Raw genomic sequence first — 7,093 nt, forward strand, 5'->3', positions numbered from 1 at the left:
TTTGGTGTCACAAGTACATGAGCGTCTAGATCTAGCTATTACAAGGTCTGAAAGAAATACTACATTGTCAGAAATTAAAAGGAAACAATACAAGAAATAGGAAAGTGATTCTAAGGCATGCGAACGGGATACGACTCTACCTTGAATCACTATCTGGTATCCTCCAAGTACCTCTCAAAACTCCACTGGTAACAACATCAAAATATGCACAAGAAATGCAGAAGTGTAGTATGAGTACAACCGACCTAATGTATTCAGTAAGTGTCGAGCCTAACCCCGATGAGGTAGTGACGAGACTAAGACAAGACACCTACTAAAAACCTGTGTAGATAAAGATATGAAGCAACGAAAATAACGAGTAAAGTATCAAAAGTAATAATAGGGTAGGGACATATAAAAGGGCAATAATTAGGGCAATAATTGGAACAATAAGCAAAGAATCACCAACTACCTCTCTTCTTAAATAAGCAACGAAACCTCTAAGTTAAATTCACAATCCAAGTATCAGGCAAAGGCAATGAAATCAACAAATTACATGGCATCACTGTTCGTGCTTCTACTCTCACCCTCACCAAATGATATAAATAAAGCATGTGCATGGAATCACCCTTCGCGCTTTTACTCTCATCCTCAAATGATAATGATAATAGTAAGAAATTTCATGGCATCACCCTTCGTGCTTTTACTCTGTTCCTCACAAGATAATGTAAATGCAATTGGATGGCATCAACCATCGTTATTTAACCTCACGTTCACTCAAGCAAAGATATCAATATGCAAAAAAGGTACGACAACACCCTTTGTGCTTTTCACTCTTCCTCACCATGCATTCACAACAACATAATACCAAGTAGCTGGGAAGCAAGTTCAACTTCAATATTAATATCAAAATCTGCTCGTCATATGAGAATCTTTCCACAATTAGGACCAATAACCAATCAACAATTTCCACGTTGTCATCACTCAATGTCACAACAATCTCAATATAAGAAATAACATAGAAGCGGGAAATCAAGGAATTAACAATCTATCTAAGCATGGAAAACATATTTCACAAAATAACATGGTACAAGTAAGGCAAATTCCACCCGCATGCTTATCCCATGGCCCGCGTATATGCACTCGTACACATAATTCACATAGCAAATAGGCTCGGTTCTATCTTATTTCCCTCAAATCAAGGTTAACCAAGACACTTGCCTCTTTCCACAACAAAAATCACAATCAACCACGTCTTTGCCTTTCAAAAAAGCCTCTAGACCAACCGAATCTAGCCAATTATCAATCAAACAATCCAAAATAAGCTTTAGAAACTACCTATCAATAAAAAAGGTTCAATTTTGATCATTTTTGAAAATGTCAAAAAAGTAAACCTCGGGCTCGCTTAGTCGAAATCTGAGATTCAAACCAAATCCCGATTACCCATTCATCCCCGAGCCCGAATATATGATTTGTTTCGTAATCCGACATCATTTTGAGGTCTGAATCTCAATTTTATAAAATTCCTAAATTTTACCCATTACCCCTAATTTTTACCATGAAATCCATAGATTTAATGTTAAAAATTCATGATAATATATTGAAATTGATTGAACACTAGTTAAAGTTGCTTACCAATAAATTTGGGAAGAAAATCCTTTTCGAAAATTGCCTTTAGAGTGTTTAAGGTTGAAAAATGGTGTAAAGTGAGTTAAGTCGTGACTTTCCCATCTTTTACCTAGATGTATACATCGCAATTGCGAACGTTATTTGCAATTGCAATGTCCGCAAATGCAACTGATTGCAAATGCGATTAGTGCATCAGACACACAGAAGTTGCAAATGCAACAAAACCTTTGCATTTGCAAAGGACACCTCCCTCGCAAATGCGGGCCAAACTTTGCAAATGCGAAGCTACTCTACATTACAATGTATTGCAAATGCGATACAAGAGTCACAAAAGCAAACACAACAGAGTTCACAAAAGCGATCCTTTCTTCACAAATGCAAAGACCCGCCCCCAGCCCATGTTCGCATTTGCGAGCATGACATTGAAAATTCAAGTCTTGCAATTGCGATCAGGTTCCCGCAAATGCGAGACCTGCAACTTGACACCAATAACCTCTAGGCACCAGTAATTCCAAATCAGTTCACCAAGCATCCGAAACTCACCCGAGCCCCTCGGGTTCCAAACCGAACATGCACACAAGTGTAATAACATCCTACAAACTTGCTCGCTACTTCAAATCATCAAAATAACATCAAATAACAAGAATCGATCACCAAAACTCTAAATTCAACTTTAAACTCAATTTTTGCCAACTTTCAGATAATGCGCTAAAATGCGCTCGGGTCACCCCGGACCCCAAACAAATGTGCGTACAAGTCCAAATATATCATACGAACCTACCGAATTCGTCATAATATCGATCCGAGGTCATTTACCAAAAGCGTTGACCATGGTCAACTCTAGCCTCATTTTAAGTCAAAAATCACATTATTTTCAAATTTTCACATAAAAGCTTTCTAAAAAGTGATACGGACCACCCGCACAAATCAATAAACATTAAATGAAGCTATAAAGGTCTCGAAACAAGTAAATTAAGGCTAGTACTTAAAATCACATATCGGGTCGTCACATTATCCACATCTGAAAGAAACGTTCGTCCTTGAATGGACATAGAAATATACCTAGACTGGTAAATAGTTGTGGGTATCTACTTCGCATATCAGACTCGGACTCCCACATAGCCTCCCCAATCGGTTGACCTATCCATTGCACTTTCACAAAAGGAAAACTCTAAGATCTCAACTTACGAACCTGTCGGTCAAGAATAGACACCGGCACTTCCTCATAAGTCAAATATTCATCAAGCTGCACCGTGCTGAAGTCGAAAATATCTGATCTATCTTCATGGAACTTTCGAAGCATAAAAATGTAAAATAAATGATGTACCTCTGCTAGGATAGGAGGTAATGCAAGCCTTTACGCAACCTCCGAACTCTCTCCAAGATCTCAAATGGGCCAATAAACCTAGGTCTTAACTTGCCGTTTATCCCAAACCGCATCACACCCTTCATAGGTGACACTTGGAGAAGAACCTTCTCACCCGCCATGTAAGCCACATCTTAAATCTTCCGGTTCGTGTAACTCTTTTGCCAGGACTATGTTGTATGAAGTCGCTCCCGAGTCACCTTAACCTTCTCTAAAGCATCAAGGAACAATTTAGTGCCCAATAATCTAGCCTAACCAGGCTAAAACCAACCAATCAGTGAACGCCATCACCTCCCATATAAGGCATCGTACATAACCATTTGTATGCTCGAATGATAGATGTAGTTGTAGGCGAACACCACTAGAGGTAAAAATTAGTCCCACTGACCCCCGAAATTCATAGAGCAGGCCTGCTACATGTCCGTCAATATCTGAATGGTGCGCTCGGACTGTCCGTCCATTTAAGGATGAAACACGGTACACAACACGGCCTTCCAAAATGCGATGTGAACTCGTGCCTCGGTTAGAATGATAGAAATGGGCACGTCGTGTAGGCGGATAATCTCCAGGATATTAATCTGAGCCAACTGCTCTGAAGAATAGGAAGTTATCACTGGAATGAAGTGTGCACACATAGTCAACCGGTCCACAATAACCCAAACTGCATCATATTTCCTCAAGGTCCGCGGTAAACCTACCACAAAATCTATACTGATGCGCTCTGACTTCCACTCCGGTATCTCCAATCTCTTAGTCAACTAACCCACCCAGTTTCGTATGCTCACACTTCACCTGTTGACAATTCAAACACCGAGAGAGATGACTGACAATATCTTTCTTCGTCTTCCGTTACTTCACCTATTGACAATTCAAACATCGAGAGAGATGACTGACAATATCTTTCTTCATCTTCCGTCAACAATAGTGTTGTTTCAAGTCACGGTACATCTTTGTAATACTTTGGTGAATGGAATAGCGCAAACTATGAGCCTTCTTATGGATCATCGCTCTCAACCCATCAGCATTTGGAACACAAATCTAGCCCTGAATCCGCATAACACCGTCATCTCCAATCACAACCACATTAGTATCATCTCGCTGCATCGTGCCTTTGAACACCAATAAGTTAGGATCATCAAATTGGCGAGCCTTGATATGCTTCAACAACGATGACCATGCCACAACACAAGCAAGAACCCAACTAGGCTCGGAAACATCCAATCTCATGAACCGGTTGGCCAAAGCCTGAACATCCGTGGCTAGTGGACTCTCTACTACCGGTAAATATGCCAAACTGCCAATGCTCTCTTCCTTCCTACTCAATGCATCAGCCACTACATTGGCCTTCCCTGGATAGAATAATATGGTAATATCATAGTCTTTCAGTAAATATAACCATCTCCACTGCCGCAAATTAAGGTCCTTCTACTTGAATAGGTACTGGAGACTCCGATGATCAATATAGACCTCACATGGAATGCCGTACAGATAGTACCTCCAAATCTTCAGTGCATGAACAATGGCTGCCAATTCTAAATCATGCCTAGTGGAATTTTTCTCATGAACCTTCAACTTCCGAGATGCGTAGGAAATTACCCTACCGTCCTACATCTACATCACGCCAAGCCCAATATACGATGCATCACAATACATAGTGTAAGATCCTGAACATGTAGTTAACACCAACACTGGACCATTAGTTAATCCAGTCTTAAGCTTCTAAAAGCTCACCTCACACTCATTGGACCATCTAAAAAAAAGCACCCTTATGGGTCAACTTGGCCAATGGGGTTGAGATAGATGAAAACCCCTCCACAAACCGGAGATATTAACCCGCCAAACCTAAGAAGCTCCGAATCTCTATAGATAAAGTGGGTCTAGGCTAGATTTGAACTGTCTCAATCTTCTTAGTATCCACCCTAATTCCCTAGAAAGATAAAACATTGCCCAAAAAGGCAATCGAGTCCAACCAGAACTCACACTTCGAAAACTTGGGATATAACTGACGATTCCTCAAAGCCTGAAGTATGATCCAAAGATGCTGCTCATGCTCCTCTCGATTGCAGGAGTAAACCGAAATATCATCAATGAAGACGATTACGAAGGAATACAGATAAGGCTTGAACACTCGGTTCATCAAATCCATAAAGATTGCTGGAGCATTAGTCAAGCTAAATGACATCACCAAGAACTAGTAGTGACCATACCGATCCAAAAAGCTATCTGAGGGACATCTGATGTCCTAATCTTCACATGATGGTATCCAGATCTTAACTCAATCTTGAAAAACACCTTGGCACTATGAAGCTGGTCAAATAAGTCATCATACCTTGGCAATGGATACTTCTTCTTGATAGTGACCCTGTTCAATTGCCGATAGTCTTTGCACATCCTTATTGATCTATCCTTCTTCTTCACAAACAACACTTGTACACCCCAAGGCGAGACACTAGGTCTAATGAACCCCTTTTAAAGAAAGTCATGCAACTGGTGCTTCAAATCCTTCAACTCAGCTGGGGCCATACGGTACGCTGGAATAGAAATAGACTGAGTCCAGAACCATGTCAATGCAAAAGTCGATATCCCTGTTGAGAGGCATAATCTACAAATCTATAGGAAACACATCTAGGAACTCTTTCACCACTGGAACTGAAACATGGATACAGGCCAAATACGCCAGACACCCCTGCTCGACCATACGTCGAGCCTTCACAGATAAAATGACCATGCTAGTGAAGTAACTAGGAGTCCCTCTCCACTCCAATTAAGGAAACCCCGGCATATCTAAAGTCACAGTCTTGGCATGACAATATAAGATAGCATGATACAAGGACAACCAGTCCATACCAAGAATATCCTCAAAATCCACTATATACAACAATAGAAGATCAACTACGGTATCATAACCATGAAATGTAACAACACAAGACCTATATACCCGATCAACCACTATAGAATCTGTAACTACTATAGATATGAAAATAGGAAGATCAAGAGAATTACGAGGCATACCCAAATGAAATGCGAAATATAAAGACACATAAGAAAAGCTAGAACCTAGATAAAATAACATGGAAGTATCTCTATGATAGACTGAAATAGTACCTATAATAATTGTATTAGATAACTCTGCCTTAGGTCTAGTTCGGAATGCATAACAACGGAGCTAAGCCCCACCAATTTGACGTCCACCTCTCGGACGGCCTCTCACTACATGGACTCCACCTCTAATGGCCTGCCCATCACCTCAGGCTGCATGACCCCCTCCCCTAGCTAGCGAGCTAGTGGTGGAGTAACCGGCACCGGAACCATGGCATGAGTCCCCTTTTGTGACATGCTGTTCTATGACCTGGGGCAAAATCTCGCAACGTGCCTCAGATCTCCACATGTATAATAATCCCTCGGCTGATGTGACTACTGACCCTAGAACTGACCATGTCGACCTAATAAACCACCCTGATAACTTTGAATAAGAGGTGTACTAATCAGAGCTGAAGGTGTGTTGTATGCTAGCTGCTAGGGATGAGACACAAAACAACCACGACTACCCGAAGTATCGTGTGATACTTGAAGTACTAACTGAATTGGCCTGATAGGATGGTCTCTACCAAATGAACCACTGCCTCTAAATGAGGCAGCACTGAAACCACCAAAATGATGAGGCCTCTTCTCAGATGCTGCCTCTCTACCCTGACCACAAATCCTCTTGATCTGCCTAGCAATCATTACAACATGAGTGAAGGAAATATCATCCTCAGTCTCTCTGGCCATTTGTAGTTATATTCCATAAGTAAAGCCATTTATAAATCTCCACACTCTTTCACTCTCAGTAGGGATTAGGATAGCTCCATAGCATGATAGATCCATAAACCTGGTCTCATACTGGGTAACGTTCATGCTACCTTGATGAAGGTTCTCAAACTGACTGCATAAATTCTCTCCTTAGGTGAAGGGAATGAACTTCTCCAAGAATAGCCGTGAGAACCGAGCACACATGAGAGGAGGTGAGCCTGTTGGTCTGCCCCGAGCATACTCCTGCCACCACCTCTTGGCGGAGCCATGCATCCGAAACCCTACAAAGTGAACTCCATTGGACTCCACTATACCCATGTTGCGCAA

Source organism: Nicotiana tabacum, chromosome 15 (genome assembly GCF_000715075.1).
Source record: "Nicotiana tabacum cultivar K326 chromosome 15, ASM71507v2, whole genome shotgun sequence".
NCBI classification, from domain to species: domain Eukaryota; kingdom Viridiplantae; phylum Streptophyta; class Magnoliopsida; order Solanales; family Solanaceae; genus Nicotiana; species Nicotiana tabacum.